General features: G+C 37.8%; 1 protein-coding gene across 1 annotated transcript in view; it reads left to right on the forward strand.

The window, feature by feature from the left end:
* The window catches only part of TRHDE (thyrotropin releasing hormone degrading enzyme), a 458,543-nt gene that overhangs the window by 90,343 nt on the left and 351,378 nt on the right, over nt 1–16,822 (forward strand). The gene's annotated exons all lie outside the window — the stretch shown is intronic.

Here is a 16,822-nt window from a genome sequence, read left to right on the forward strand (position 1 = left end):
CACGAGTGTTAGCTGTATTACCCAGGTTGTCACAGGAACAGTTTTTCCTTGGCTTGGATCTCCGTGCCACAGCCTGGTTCAGCCGTTTGTGCCGCGGCCTGGATCTATTCACTCCCTTTGCCCACCTTAGTTTCTATATTCTCAGTTCCCAAGTGAAAGCCGCCCTGTTTAGGTTAGTGAGGAAGGTGGAGCATTTCTTACTCCCTATTTCCTTCGGGGTTTGATTATATATTTAGCCAATTTTTCGCTAGACCATACCTTCGGGTGTATTGCGAAACATCTGGAGGCTCCAAGGATAGGTTTTTCTGTTTCTGGTTGAAGATCTTGTTGAGTTTTGGGGGAGATTTATCGGTATCGCTTCCTACCCCGCCATTACTCTGATGTCATCTCTAATTCTTGAGTTCTTTAAAGAGGAAAAAACCCTTTTAACTTTCTTTCTTTAAATTAACTTTACACTTATTTATAATGACCAAATCTTGGAAACAACTAAGACATAAATGAATGAATAAACTTCAGACAATTGAATATTATTCAGTGTTAAAAAGAAATGAGCTATCAAGACATGACGGAACCTCAGTGCACATGATTAAGTGAAAGAAGCCAACCTGAAAAGGCTACATACTGTATAATTCCAGCTACTATGTTGCATCTGGGAAAGAAAAAAGAAAACAACTGTGGAGGCCATGAAGAGACAGATCAGTGGTTGCTGGAGGTTGGAGTGGGAAGGCAGTGGGACCAGGTGGGGCACAGGAAATATTAAGGACAGTGAAAATACTGTATATGATATTATAATGGTGGTTACATGTCATTATGCATTCTTCCAAATCCACAGAATGTACAATACTTAGGAGTAAACCTTAATGTAAACTATGACATTGGTAAAAAAGATATAAGTGGAAAGAGTTATATTAACTTAGACAAATTTAGTCTCTGTTTTCAGTAGAATAATTTTAAAGTGAAAGTTTAAAGAATAACTGTTCTCATTTAAGCTTTGAATATTGTGACCTAGTATATGACAAACAATTGTCATCTCACTTTAACTGAATTTCCAACAAGGTTGAATAATGTCCTATCTGAAAGCTCACTTTCTTCATATCTCTATTTCTTAAGACACTCCTCTCACATTTTTACTAACTTTCACCTTTCTGAAACAGTTACATACTTCTATTAAAATGCCACTAATTATTTTTCCTCCCATTTTTCTGAAAATGTTAAAGATTTTACATTAAAATTTCCTCTTTTTTCCCATGCTACTTTAACGTTTTTCTTTTTCGAATCAATATTTACTTCTTTTATTGTTATCTTAACAAATAAAGTATGATTCTTTATCTTTTCTCTTTTAAAGATTTTATTTATTCATTCATTTTAGAGAGGAGAGAAAGAGAGAGAGAGAGAGAGAGAAGGGGGGAGGAGCAGGAAGCATCAACTCCTATATGTGCCTTGACCGGGCAAGCCCAGGGTTTCGAACTGGCAACCTCAGCATCCCAGGTCGATGCTTTATCCACTGCGCCACCACAGGTCAGGCTGATTCTCTGTCTTGAAGACTGTCTTGCTCTATCTGTGCCTCTCACTTTTACCATGTATGTCATTTCATCCAGGGTAAGGCCTGTTAACTTCCTGAGGACCTCAGTCACCCCTCTGTAAGGACTGGTATCCTAGTGCTGATATGGTGCTCCAGCTCTGTCTCCCTCTCTTGACAGGGCTTTATTTCCATAGCTATCCTTTTTACTAAAGTCTTCTATTTCTCCTTTAATAGGTTTAGCTCTTTCCCTAAAAACAGACATTATTATTCATTGGTTTCATTGTCCATAAATCCATCTATCCAAAACTAAATACTTGTTTCATTATTTTAGGCATTGCATATTTCCAAATGAATAAGAAACAGTTTCTGACTAAAGTGAAGACTGTGCTGCTCACCCATCCCCCAGCTGCTGAAGAGATCTACTGCAAAGAATCTTGGCTGAGTCTCCCTCTGGGAATGTCTCCCTCTGGGAGTTGCCTTTGGTCATAGGTATCTTTCTCAGTGAAGGTTTACCTCCCTAGGAAGTAAAGGGGTGGTGCTGTAGGGTGAGGGGCAAAATAAATAACTGGTTCATGTAAAGAAGATAGCAATGCTTGCCTCCTTGCCTCATTTTGTGACATCTAGTCTAAAGAGAACCACCTCAGCCCCAGAGATCCCCACAGGCTGGGCTGAGGCCTCAGGCACAGCTACACTGCAGGTCAGCCTCTCTGCTCAGCTCTACCTTCCCCACTTCCTTAGTGATATGGCTTCTGAGAGTACATCCCAAGGTACTTTCTGTATTCAACTCTCCCTCTGAGAATTGGTTTCCAGAGAAACCAATTTCAAGATGCTGCCTTTCAGGAGCTCACACTTTAGTTAGTATAAGAGTCTGACAAGAAAACCTATCACTAATAGTAAGTACAGTAAACAAAATGCAGAGTCATATAAGAACTTGGAGGAAGTTGAGCATTTTTTCATATGTCTAGTAGCTATCTGTACATCCTCTTTGGAGAATTGTCTATTCAGGTCCTTTGTCTATTTTTTAATTGGATTGTTTGTCTTTCTGGTGTTGAGTTTTATAACTTTTTTATAAATTTTGGAAATTACCTCCTTATCAGATACATCATGGCAAATATGTTCTCCCATTCAGTGGGTTGTGTTTTCATTTTGTTGGTGGTTTCTTTTTCTGTGCAAAATCTTTTTAGTTTGATATAGTCCCGTTTGTTTATTTTTTTCCTTTGTCTCCCTTGCTCAGGGAGATATATCAGCAAAAATATTGCTATGAGAAATGTCTGAGATTTTATTGCTTGCATTTTCTTCTAGATCTTTATGGTTTCACAACTTACATTTAAGTCTTTTATCTATTTTGAGTTTATTCTTGTGTATGGTGTATGGAGTTTCCTTAAAAAATTAAAAGTGGATCTGCCTTTGACCCAGTGATTCCACTTCTGGTAATACAGTATATCCTAGGAGCCCAGAAATACTACTTAGAAAGAATGTATGTCCCCTTATGTTTACTGAAGTGTTATTTACAATAGCCAAGATGTGGAAGCAGCCCAAGTGCCCATCAGTACATGAGTAGATAAAGAAGCTGTGATACATTTACACAATGGAATACTATATAGCCTTTAATAAAAAAGGAAATCTTACCTTTTGTGACAGCATGGATGAATAACCCCTAAATAGAAATGAACTCTGCATCAAATGAGGGGAAGTATAAATGGAGTGAAATTATGAATGGTTGCAAGGAGTGGGCATCTATTGTTTTATTTCTATTCAACATTAATTATTCTTCCTTCTGATATTAACACTTTGCATTGTTATGAAGAACTGTTTTAGTTCATTTTAGTTTTGGCTGCAAGTAATAGAAACCTCACAAATAATAGTGGCTTAAACTAGAAATGTGTCTATTTCTCTCATAAAAGGAATATAGAGGTAGTCAGTCTAGTGCTGCTATGGCACTTCATGGTGTCAGAAACCCAGCTTCACCCTGAGCTGTCGTTCCACTGTAGATGATTTCTATTCCCAAAATCAATTGATTTCCAAGATAGATCTTGGTCCTATCTAGCCCTTCTGTACTCCAGCCAGCAGAAAAGGAGAAAGGAGAAAAAATGGTATGTCTTCTACCTTTAAGGATACTTCCCAGAAATTGGATACATCAACTTCACTTATGCTCCATTGACCAGAACTTAGTCATATGATCTCATTATTATTAGGAGGGTAAAATGTCGTATTTATAATAAAAAACTATGTGTGCAGTTAAAACTATGATGAAAAGCATAGTATTGTGAATCATTAGCAGTCTCTGCCATAGAAACTATCACTTTCCATTGGGTACATTTTTGTTAGACATCAAAAGGTGGACAGGTGACTTAAAACTAACTTAACACATGTTCTGCCCATGGTATTTGAGTATGAGCTGAAATAGTTGGTGTTCTGATGTGAATCCATGTGTTTCTGCAACCCAGAACCTTCTTTTATAAGTCTACTTAATCAGTCTTTCCTCTGATTTTCTGAGCCACCCTGTGTCTTTTCTTAACTTCAAAGTTGTTTCTGTTACTTACAAAAAATTTCCTAACTAGTATACCATATTGACGACATGAAAGGATTCAGACATTATTATATAGATTTAAGAGTGCATGGATGAGTTTTAAGAAGAATAGTGATGTTATTAGATTTTTGTCTTGGAAAAGTTTTTTAAAACCTTCAAATTGGATAAATTGGAACTAGTAAGATAAGAAGTAAAGCAAATTCTAAAATTAGCGCATTAATTTAGATGAGAAGTGGTAAGGGGCCAAGCTTAAAGATATCAGTAATTATGGAGCTAAGGGGCATTTTTCAAAAGATATTTGGAAGGTATTTAAAAACTGCATATCTATAGGCAAATGATATCTAATAATAAAATATAAATTTGATGTTTAGTTTACAGAGACAGTTCTAAAAGAATTTTCTAAAAATAAAAGAAATACTATTCTTTAAAATCTTTGGCTGATACGTAATTGGTATATAGTCAGAAGGAGAAAATACTTGAATAGGTTTTGGAAAAATTAATCTACAGAAGGAGTGAGATACAAAACAGCAAAAAAAAAAAAAGAAAAAAGAAAAAAAGAAATGGTAGAAAAGATCGAAACACCCACAATTTAAAATTAGTACTCAAATATAAATATGAGTAGAAAGAAAAGACCTTAAAAACTCATATTTATGTGGAGCTACTTGAAAAAAATTGAATACCGAGGTGACGTCACGGAAATGGCGCCGTGAGCAGCGCGTCCGACAGATCTCCCCAAAATCTCAACAAATTTATCAACTAGAAACAGAAAAATTTATCCTCGGAGCATTCCGGACTTCCACACACACACTGAAAGCAGAGGGACTGTTGCCCAAGAGGGAGTACACCTGTGGTGAGTCAACCCACACGTGCAGCTGCCCGCCCACACTCGGGGACGGCAGCCTGGGCACTGGCGGCCATCCCAGCATACCCTGAGAAGCCGCGCACGCGGCCCCCCGAGCCGCGGTCCGACCACTGGCGTGACGAGAAACCACACGCCCGGTGCCGCGATCCAGAGAGGCCCCATCCACTGGCGTGCTGAGAAACCATGCGCACCCCCGTGCCGCGGTCCCCGACCACTGGCATGCTGAGAAACCGCGCGCACCCCCGTGCCGCAGTCCCTGGCCACTGGCGTGCTGAGAAACCGCGCATGCGCCCCGTGCCGCCATCCCCGTCCACTGGCGTGCTGAGAAACCGCGCGCACCACCGTGCTGCGGTCCCCGACCACTGGCGTGCTGAGAAACCGCGCGCACCCCCGTGCCGCGGTCCCCGGCCACTGGCGCGCACCCCTGTGCTGCGGTCCCCGGCCACTGGCGTGCTGAGAAACTGCGCGCACCCCCGTGCCGCGGTCCCCGACCACTGGCGTGCTGAGAAACCACGCCCACGCCCCGTGCCGCGCTGGCACCAAGGCTGTCCTTCCTAGTCAGGAGATTCTCTCCGGGGGCGGGGCACCTCACCCAGCCATTCAAGCTAACTATCAAGCGTTGGGGGAGGGGCGGCGCAGGCAGCCTGAAATTCTTTTTGGAGCACAGCTGCGGATCCAATCACTGAAATTAGCTTAACGCACGAAATCTACGCATCCACGGGGCTCTAATTGATAAGATCTCTCCCAGTTCAGCGATCCAAGACAAGAGGCGTGATATTTTTCAGTGCCTTTCGCTAAAGGGGCGGGGGCAACTTCTGATTGACAGAGCCTCCATATTCAGGGATATTCCTAACAAGAGGGATTTGGCAGATATTAAGATCCATAAAGCATACAGCGACAAGTGCTTCTTCTTCCCAGCCAAAACAGGCTACCAAGTGTGGAAAGCCTGGGTTGAGTGGTCCAACTGAATGATAGGCGCTGAACAGTCACCTTGACAACAATTGACTCCCAGCCCCACCTGATTACGCTGGAGGCTCTGACTGCCAAAGCCTTACCCAGAGCCTTGCGCTGAGTGAGGATAGAGTGGGGATTTCCCAGCTCTTTGAGCCTCTTACTCCCCAGACAGAAGCAGTGGCAGCCTCATAGCTGGATCATCAGGCTGCTAATTCAGGAAGGGGAGACTAGGAAAGAGACTCCAGGAAAGCAAACTCTCTCATTGTTGGACTCTGCAAACGCCAACAAGCCTTGACTACCAGCGAGACTAAAGCCAATTATATGACATTGCCATAGAATACCATCAACTGCAAATTCCTACCTAAGAGTGACATAGGGGCAGAACCTGGGGTATAGAGTCACCGACCAGAAAGAGGGAGAGAAAAGAAAAAAGGAAGAAGTTAACCTCTCAAAATCAAGAAAAATCCACAGACTTTATAACTTGTTCCACTAATTCTTTGTTGTTGTTGTTTCTTTCTTCTATTTTATTGCCTTTATTATTATTTCTGTTTCTTCCACCTCAGTCCTTTTACTCTCTGCCCATCTTATGCTACCCTTTTCTTGAACTACACTACCCATGAGGGTTACATTTTATTTCTTTTCTTCATCCTAACTCTCCTTTTGGGTTACACTCCAAAACCCTTAACTCTCACTCTCTCCCCTTTTGTTTTTTTTTCCTTTCCTGTTTTTCTTCCTTCGTTTCTCTCTTACTCTTATTTTTTTCTTTCTATTCATTTCTTCTTTTCTCCTTTTACTTTTCCTCCAATTTAAGCCTCAATCACGAACAAATTATTTAATTTGGGACTCAAGTTTTTGTGGGTTTTTTTTTGTTGTTGTTGTTCTTTTTTTTCTTCTTCTGCTTTTGTTCTTGGTTTTTCTTTATTTGTTTGTTTTTGTGGCATTTTGGGCACTTTTTACATTGCTTTTTAACTCACTAGCATTCCTCCCAACCCAAAGTCTCCATTGTATTTAGTCTTCGCTCCACTTAATACAACAGATTTTTACTTATTATTTTTATTTTTATTTTTTTCTTCTTTAATTATAGTTTTTCTCTCCTTTTTTCTGTTTCCCTCTCATCCCTCTCATTATATCTCTTAGTCGACCATCACTTACAAGCAAATCATTTTATGCTTGTCTAAGATTTTCTCTTTTTTTTTTTTTTTTTTGTATTTAGTAGGTCCCTAATCCCTTTTTTGCCCCTTGAACTCTTCACCCCAAATCAGGCCCTCCATTATAGGCAGTTTTTGTTCCATTTAGCATAATATAATTCACAGTTCATCACGATATTTCCCTAATGAGGTGAGAGGAGGGGAAGAGAAGAAAGAAAAAAGGGGGAAATAATAAATTATTACTTTTTTTTTGTGGAGTGTTTTCCTTTTTTTTTTTTTTCCTTTTTATTTTTTATTAATTCTAATTAACACTATCATCAAGACCACCTTCAGATGCCAATAAGAAAAAGGAAATCGAACATTATGGATACAAAAGACAGACAGGTAACGCAAATTGATGTGGAAAAATCTATGGAGAAAATATTTAACATATTGGAAGCCTTGGAGCCAAATGACAGAGAATTTAAAATAGAAATCTTAAAAATACTCAGAGATATACAAGAAAACACAGAAAGGCAATTTAGGGAAATCAGAAAACAACTCAACGATCACAAAGAATATATTACCAAGGAAATTGAAACTATAAAAACAAATCAAACAGAAATGAAAAACTCAATTCAAGAGATGAAAAACTAGGTAGCAAGCTTAGCTAATAGAACAGCCCAGATAGAAGACAGGATCAGTGAAATAGAAGACAAGCAACTTGAGGCACAACAGAGAGAAGAAGAAAGAGACTCAAAAATAATAAAAAAGGAGAAAGCCCTACAGGAATTGTCTGACTCCATCAGAAAGAATAACATAAGAATAATAGGTATATCAGAGGGAGAAGAGAAAGAAAATGGAATGGAGAATATACTCAAACAAATAATAGATGAGAACTTCCCAAGCCTGTGGAAAGAATTAAAGCCTCAAATTCAAGAAGCAAACAGAACACCGAGTTTTCTTAACCACAACAAACCCACTCCAAGGCACATCATAATGAAGATGACACAAACCAATGACAAAGAAAAAATTCTCAAGGCAGCCAGGGAAAAGAAGAATACAACATATAAAGGAAGGCCCATTAGATTATCATCAGATTTCTCAGCAGAAACTCTACAAGCTAGAAGAGAGTGGACCCCAATATTTAAAGCCCTGAAAGAGAGGAACTTTCAGCCAAGAATACTATACCCATCAAAGCTATCCTTCAAGTACGAAGGAGATATAAAAATATTCACAAATACAAAAAAGATGAGAGAATTTATCATCAGAAAGCCCCCACTCCAGGAAATACTAAAGGGGGTTTTCCAACCAGATTCAAAGAACAAAAGAAAACTTAACCACAAGTAACAGCTCCACGAAGAAAACAATAAAACCAAACTTAAACTGTGACAACAAAAGAAAAAAAAAAAAAGGGGAGAAAGGATGAAGATTAACAGTAGCAAAGGACGATGAAGCGCAGAAATACTCATAAGAAAGGGTACTACAATGAATATGGTAGGTACCCTTTTCATTACTTAATGGTAATCACTCTTGAAAAAACCACCACAAAAACACTTGACTTAAAAAAGGTAGCAACAGAGGAAAGAAGTATGGAATACAAACAAACAAAAACAAATGATAGAAAAACAAAAGAGAAGAATCAAACAAGATACAAAACTAACAGAAAGCAATTTATAAAATGGCAATAGGGAACCCACAAGTGTCAATAATTACACTAAATGTAAATGGCTTAAACTTACCAATAAAAAGACACAGAGTAGCAGAATGGATTAAAAAAGAAAATCCAACTATATGCTGCCTACAAGAAACTCATCTAAGCAACAAGGATAAAAACAAATTCAAAGTGAAAGGCTGGAAAACAATACTCCAAGCAAACAACACCCCAAAAAAAGCAGGTGTAGCAATACTCATATCTAATAATGCTGACTACAAGACAGAAAAAGTACTCAGAGACAAAAACGGTCATTTCATAATGATTAAGGGGACACTGAATCAAGAAGACATAACAATCCTTAATATATATGCACCAAACCAAGGAGCACCAAAATATATAAGACAGCTACTTATTGACCTTAAAACAAAAACTGACAAAAATACAATCATACTTGGAGACCTCAATACACCGCTGACAGCTCCAGATCGGTCATCCAAACAGAGAATCAATAAAGATATAGTGGCCTTAAATGAAATACTAGAACAACTGGATATGATAGACATCTACAGGACACTTCATCCCAAAGCGACAGAGTATACATTTTTCTCTAGTGTACATGGAACATTCTCAAGAATTGACCATATGTTGGGCCACAAAGACAATATCAGCAAATTTAAAAAAATTGAAATTGTGCCAAGCATATTCTCTGATCATAAAGCCTTGAAACTAGAATTTAACTGTAAAAAAGAGGGGGAAAAACCCACAAAATTGTGGAAATTAAACAACATACTTTTAAAAAATGAATGGGTCAAAGAAGAAATTAGCGCAGAGATCAAAAGATATATACAAACAAATGAAAATGAAAATACGACATATCAGAATCTCTGGGATGCAGCAAAAGCAGTAGTAAGAGGAAAGTTCATATCACTTCAGGCCTATATGAACAAACAAGAGAGAGCTGAAGTAAACCACTTAACTTCACACCTTAAGGAACTAGAAAAAGAAGAACAAAGACAACCCAAAACCAGCCGAAGAATGGAGATAATAAAAATCAGAGCAGAAATAAACGAAATAGAGAACAGAAAAACTATAGAAAAAATCAATAAAACAAGGAGCTGGTTCTTTGAAAAGATCAACAAAATCGACAAACCCTTGGCAAGACTCACCAAGGAAAAAAGACACAGGACTCAAATAAATAAAATCCAAAATGAAAGAGGAGAGATCACGACAGACATCATATATATACAAAGAATTATTGTAGAATACTATGAAAAACTATATGCCTCCAAATACAACAATCTAGAAGAAATGGATAAATTCCTAGAACAATACAACCTTCCTAAACTGAGTCATGAAGAAGCAGAAAGCCTAAACAGACCAATCAGCAGGGAGGAAATAGAAAAAACTATTAAAAACCTCCCCAAAAATAAAAGTCCAGGTCCAGATGGTTATACTAGTGAATTCTATCAAACATTCAAAGAAGACTTGGTTCCTATTCTACTCAAAGTCTTCCAAAAAATTGAAGAAGAAGCAATACTTCCAAACACATTTTATGAGGCCAACATAACCCTCATACCAAAACCAGGCAAGGATGGCACAAAAAAAGAAAACTACAGACCAATATCTCTAATGAATACAGATGCTAAAATACTAAACAAAATACTGGCAAATCGAATACAACAACATATTAAAAAAATAATACATCATGATCAAGTGGGATTCATCCCAGAATCTCAAGGATGGTTCAACATACGTAAAACAGTTAATGTAATACATCATATCAACAAAACAAAGAACAAAAACCACATGATCTTCTCAATAGATGCAGAAAAGGCTTTCGATAAAATACAACACAATTTTATGTTTAAGACTCTCAACAAAATGGGTATAGAAGGAAAATATCTCAACATGATAAAGGCCATATATGATAAACCATCAGCCAACATCATATTAAATGGCATAAAACTGAGGACTTTCCACCTTAAATCAGGAACACGACAGGGGTGTCCACTCTCTCCACTCTTATTTAACATGGTGCTAGAAGTTCTGGCCAGAGCAATCAGACAAGACAAAGAAATAAAAGGCATCCATATCGGAAAAGAAGAAGTAAAGGTATCACTTTTTGCTGATGATATGATCCTATACATCGAAACCCCAAAGAATCCACAAAAAGACTACTAGAAACAATAAACCAATACAGTAAGGTCGCAGGATACAAAATTAACATACAGAAGTCCATAGCCTTTCTATATGCCAACAATGAAATATTAGAAAACGAACTCAAAAAAATAATCCCCTTCACGTTTGCAACAAAAAAAATAAAATACCTAGGAATAAACATAACAAAGAATGTAAAGGACCTATATAAAGAAAACTACAAGGTATTGCTAAGAGAAATAGAAAAAGACACAATAAGATGGGAAAATATTCCTTGTTCTTGGATAGGAAGAATAAATATAATTAAAATGGCCATATTACCCAAAGTAATATATAAATTTAATGCAATTCCCATCAAAATTCCTATGACATTTTTTAAAGAAATGGAACAAAAAATCATCAGATTTATATGGAACTATAAAATACCCCGAATAGCCAAAGCAATCCTAAGGAAAAAGAATGAAGCTGGGGGCATTACAATACCTGACTTTAAACTATATTATAGGGCCATAATAATCAAAACTGCATGGTATTGGCAGAAAAATAGACACTCAGACCAATGGAACAGAATAGAAAGCCCAGAAATAAAACCACATATATATGGTCAAATAATCTTTGATAAAGGGGCCAACAACACAAAATGGAGAAAAGAAAGCCTCTTCAACAAATGGTGTTGGGAAAACTGGAAAGCCACATGCAAAAGAATGAAACTCGACTACAGCCTGTCCCCGTGTACTAAAATTAATTCAAAATGGATCAAAGACCTAAATATAAGATCTGAAACAATAAAGTACATAGAAGAAGACATAGGTACTCAACTCATGGATCTGGGTTTTAAAGAACATTTTATGAACTTGACTCCAATGGCAAGAGAAGTGAAGGCAAAGATAAATGAATGGGACTACATCAGAATTAAAAGTTTTTGCTCAGCAAGAGAAACTGATATCAAAATAAACAGACAGCCAACTAAATGGGAACTGATATTTTCAAATGACAGCTCAGATAAGGGCCTAATATCCAAAATTTACAAAGAACTCATAAAACTCAACAACAAACAAACAAACAATCCAATAAAAAAATGGGAAGAGGACATGAACAGACACTTCTCCCAGGAAGAAATACAAATGGCCAACAGATATATGAAAAGATGCTCAGCTTCATTAGTTATTAGAGAAATGCAAATCAAAACTACAATGAGATACCACCTCACCCCTGTTAGATTAGCTATTATCAACAAGTCGGGTAATAACAAATGTTGGAGAGGCTGTGGAGAAAAAGGAACCCTCATACACTGTTGGTGGGAATGTAAAGTAGTACAACCACTATGGAGGAAAGTATGGTGGTTCCTCAAAAAACTGCAAATAGAACTACCTTATGACCCAGCAATCCCTCTACTGGGTATATACCCCAAAACCTCAGAATCATTGATACGTAAAGACACATGTAGCCCCATGTTCATAGCAGCATTGTTCACAGTGGCCAAGACATGGAAACAACCAAAAAGCCCTTCAATAGAGGATTGGATAAAGAAGATGTGGCACATATACACTATGGAATACTACTCAGCCATAAGAAATGATGACATTAGATCATTTATAGCAAAATGGTGGGATCTTGATAACATTATACGGAGTGAAATAAGTAAATCAGAAAAAAACAAGAACTACATGATTCCATACATTGGTGGAACATAAAAACGAGACTAAGAGACATGGACAAGAGTGTGGTGGTTACCAGGGGTGGGGGGAGGGAGGACGCAGGAGAGAGGGAGGGAGAGATTTAGGGGGAGGGGGAGGGGCACAGAGAAAACTAGATAGAGGGTGACGGATGACAATCTGACTCTGGGCGAGGGGTATGCAACATAATTTAATGACAAGATAACCTAGACATGTTTTTCTTTGAATATATGTACCCTGAATTATTAATGTCATCCCATTAACATTAATAAAAATTTATTAAAAAAAAATTGAATACCTATAGGAAAAGAATTGACAATATTTGGTATTTGTCTTTCTAAATTGTATATTTTATTGTTATATTTTTATTCTATTTACTTATTTCAATCATTATACAATACTTTAATTTAAAGAATGCTGTGGATGGCCCTGGCCAATTAGCTCAGTCAGTTAGAGCGTCCTACTGAAACAACAAGGTTGTGAGTTTGATCCCAGTCAGAGCTCACACAGGAAGCAGCCAATGAGTGCACGACTGAATGGAACAACAAATGAATGCTTTTCTTCCCCTTCTCTTTCTCCCTTCCTCCCTGTCTCTCTTAAAATCAGTCAATCAATAAAAAATTAAGCCTTGCCTGGATAGCTTCGTTGGTTGTCCTGAAACACAGAGGTTGCTGGTTTAATCCCTGGTCAGGGAACATTCAGGAACAGCTTGATGTTCCTGTCTCTCTCTCTCCCTGTCTCTCTCTATAAAAAAGAAAAGAAAAGAAAAGAAAGAAAGAAAGAAAGAAAGAAAGAAAGAAAGAAAGAAAGAAAGAGAAAGAGAGAAAGAAAAAGAAAGAAAGAAAGAAAATAATAAGATGCTGTGAATATAACTTTTTCTTAGATTGGCAACTACTTGAGAAGTGTGGTGCAAGTGAAAATAAATTAAATCTATCTGAGCTAAAGGCTTGCTTTAGTTCTCAACTAATCATTTATCTTAGATGTGTACTTCAAACTAATATCAGTGTTTTCAACTCTTGGATAACAGAATAGGTTTTCAAGAGGACAGAAGTTCCCTATATTTACTAAAAATTGAGAGGTATTCCTTCCAAAATAATATATTTAAGTATACTGTCTCTATTTTTTACAGAAAGCAAGAAGGAGGAGAATATGGTTATTGTAGGTCATTGAGATGTGAAATTGGAGGAATCAATCTTTTTAATTTTCATTAACTAGTGAAATAAGCAATTAATGAATAAAGAGAACACCAGTGAGCATAATTTATATATTTTGTAAGTAGATTTAGCTAATACCTCTGAGGAAGGGTTAGTTTTGTCATGTTTATTCTCATTAGAGGAAGATAAAGTTGGACATTAGGGAATTAGAACACATTTTCTTATAATGATATACAATGCAATTGTATAAACATGATCCTCAAATAGAGATTTTTTTTCTTTTAATTTTTTGAAACTCAGCCATTGTAGCAACTAGCCTTTGAGATATGTCTAGTCAGTACAGGCTGCTATAACAGAATACCATAGACTTGGTGGCTTAAACAATAAGCATTTATTACTCACAGTTCTAGAGTCTGGCATGTCCAAGATCAAAGTACTGATAAATTTAGTGTCTACTGAAGACCCTCTTCCTGGTTTGCAGAAGGTGGCCTTCTTGCTGTATTTTCACATGGTGGAGAGAGAGAGAGAGAGAGAGATAGAGAGAGAGAGAGAGAGATAGCTCTCTAGTGTCTTCTCATAAGTGCACTAATCCTATCATGAGGACACCACCATCATCATGGCTTCTTCTAAACCTAATTGCTTATCAAAGTTGTTACCTTCAAATAATCATCATGTTGGGGGTTAGAATTGCAACATATGAAACTGGGGAGGTGAGGACAGAAGCATGAAGTTCATAACAAGATATTAATTAATTTCAATGATATTGCTAATAATAGCCAATATATAGCATTTATTATGTGCGAGGCATTATTCTAAGTGCTTTACATATATTACTCCTCATATCCCTTGAAATAGGTCCTATTATTATCTCCATTTTGTAGATGAGCAAACTAAGGAACAAAAAGATTATATAACACAACTAGTTACTGTCAGAATCAAAATTCTAATCCAAGTAGTCAGGTGCCAGAGTTGGACACGAACAGCTCAGAGAGGAAATCACTTCTCCATATAAGTATTGTGGAACCTGTCGTGCATGCAGGGTCTTTAACTGTCTCATGTATTCAAGGTTCCCACAAATATGTATGTATTCAATTTGGTTACTTTTTCTTGCTGAAAAAAGATTTACATTATTTTTATTATGGTTCACATGTTCTTATTTTAGCCCAGATGTAATGCCAACCTTATTATCTGTTACTATAAAGTTAGTTGTGTGTATCCTTCTGCTGTGGTGCCGAGAGTTTGCATTGTCAGTGTAGTTGTTTAAGGTAGCTCACAACTGATGATTGGTACTCTTCTCAATGGATATATTTTCTTGCAGTTTTTTTAAAGCAAAATAAGTAGTATGACTAAGGTATGGTATGCAGGCGTCCCCAAACTAGGGCCCGCGGGCCGCATGCAGCCCCCTGAGGCCATTTATCTGGTCCCCTGCCGCACTTCTGGAAGGGGCACCTCTTTCATTGGTGGTGAGAGGAGCATTGTATGTGGCGACCCTCCAATGGTCTGAGGGACAGTGAACTGGCCCCCTATGTAAAAAGTTTGGGGACCCCTGGAGAGAGACACAAGGGATCCAAAAAAAGAGGGGAAATTAAAAAAATATGTCTTCTAGCTCATTGATTCTAAACAGAGAAAACCTGTCTCAGGGCTGGAGAACAATTCACTGGTTTATATATTGGAATAGATCATTTATATTGTATTGGTTGCACTGGAAATTTACCTTGTGATTGTTATTCTTGTCTATCTAACCCAGCTTTATGCTAGAATCACATCTACTCTTTTAACTATTTTGATTACTGTTTTTATAATTTGTCGACATTGAAATCACTAATATTTGCTTTCAGTACAAGATTTACTAAACCCATGACCAGATTAGATGGAACACTTCTTTATTAATATGCCAATAATCATTTTATTGAAATTTATTGCAAGTTAAACATTGACCAAAATATGTTATTGCTTTTATAGGAGTAGATGTAAAGCTGTCATTTGAGTCCTACTGTGTGAGTATAAACTTTTTAAGCTTCAGTTTCTGCCTTTCTAGACTGAGCATAATAACAGTACCTATTTCTTAAAGTGTGAGAGGGTTAAAATGAGATTGTCTGTGGGAAGTGCTAAGCACAGTGCCTAGCGAGTTGCAGCTTTCCAGATGCTACAGCTGTAATTAGGATGCATAGTGTCTTACTTCATCTTTACAACTTCTGAAGCTTATCCATCCTCACTACTGAGGAAACTGAACTCTGGGGAGCTTCAACATCCTGTCTGATGCCACATAGCTCATAAGCAATGAACCAAGCACAGTTCTCATAAAACTCTCTTATTTTTAATTCAAATCAAACTTTTGAGTCCTGCCATGTGGCTGACTCTTAGTAGGTTTCCAGTGATAGGAGGATAGAAACAAAAAGGCATCCCTTGCAAGTGAACAACATGAGCAAGGCCTTGTCGGTGAGAACAAACTGATGTGTGAGGTATGGAGAATTGCAGGCAGTCGGGTGCAGTTGGTGTGCTAAAGGCAAGACAGTGAGAGAGAGTGGTGTGGGGTCTGTCCTGCCCCTAATCCCTGCAGAACTGGGTCACATTACAAGTGGAAGCCACACCCATGCTCTTATCCCTGTGCTCTGACTAGTTGCAGTCCTTTTGTCCTCCTATTCCTGACTTGGTCAAGCGTCAGGAGGAACAAGTTGCTTGGGGTGAACACTCTTACTGCACGTACCCAGAGTATTGTCTAATGGGGTGTAAAAAATGTGTGAGCTGGGGGCAGGTAAATCACCTTGACCCCAAGGAGTCCTTATCCTCTGGGGAGAGGTGAAGGTGGGAAAGGGAAAGACAGGTTCTGTAAAGCGTATGGCCAGTATAGGGGCCCTGGTCCCTCACATCGAAAGAGAGGTTTGAGACCAGCTCACAGAGTGCCTTCTTATCTGCCTTTGGTATTTATTGAACAGTGACAAGTGTTTCTCAGTTGAAGCTGTAGAGTAAGCATTACACCTCTTGATACAACATCAATTTTACTCAGGTGTTTGAGAGGAAAATCCATTATTTTTCTATTAAAATGAGAATGAATATATCACAGAGTAGTATATAAAATTTGCACTTATTTTCCAAAGAAAATGCCACACAGAACAGAAATTTCATGCTTAAGGTAATCTGTTTCTGGATACTTCTAGAAGATTCTATAATTCTCCTCTGCTA

Source organism: Saccopteryx leptura, chromosome 2 (assembly GCF_036850995.1).
Source record: "Saccopteryx leptura isolate mSacLep1 chromosome 2, mSacLep1_pri_phased_curated, whole genome shotgun sequence".
Classification (NCBI taxonomy): domain Eukaryota; kingdom Metazoa; phylum Chordata; class Mammalia; order Chiroptera; family Emballonuridae; genus Saccopteryx; species Saccopteryx leptura.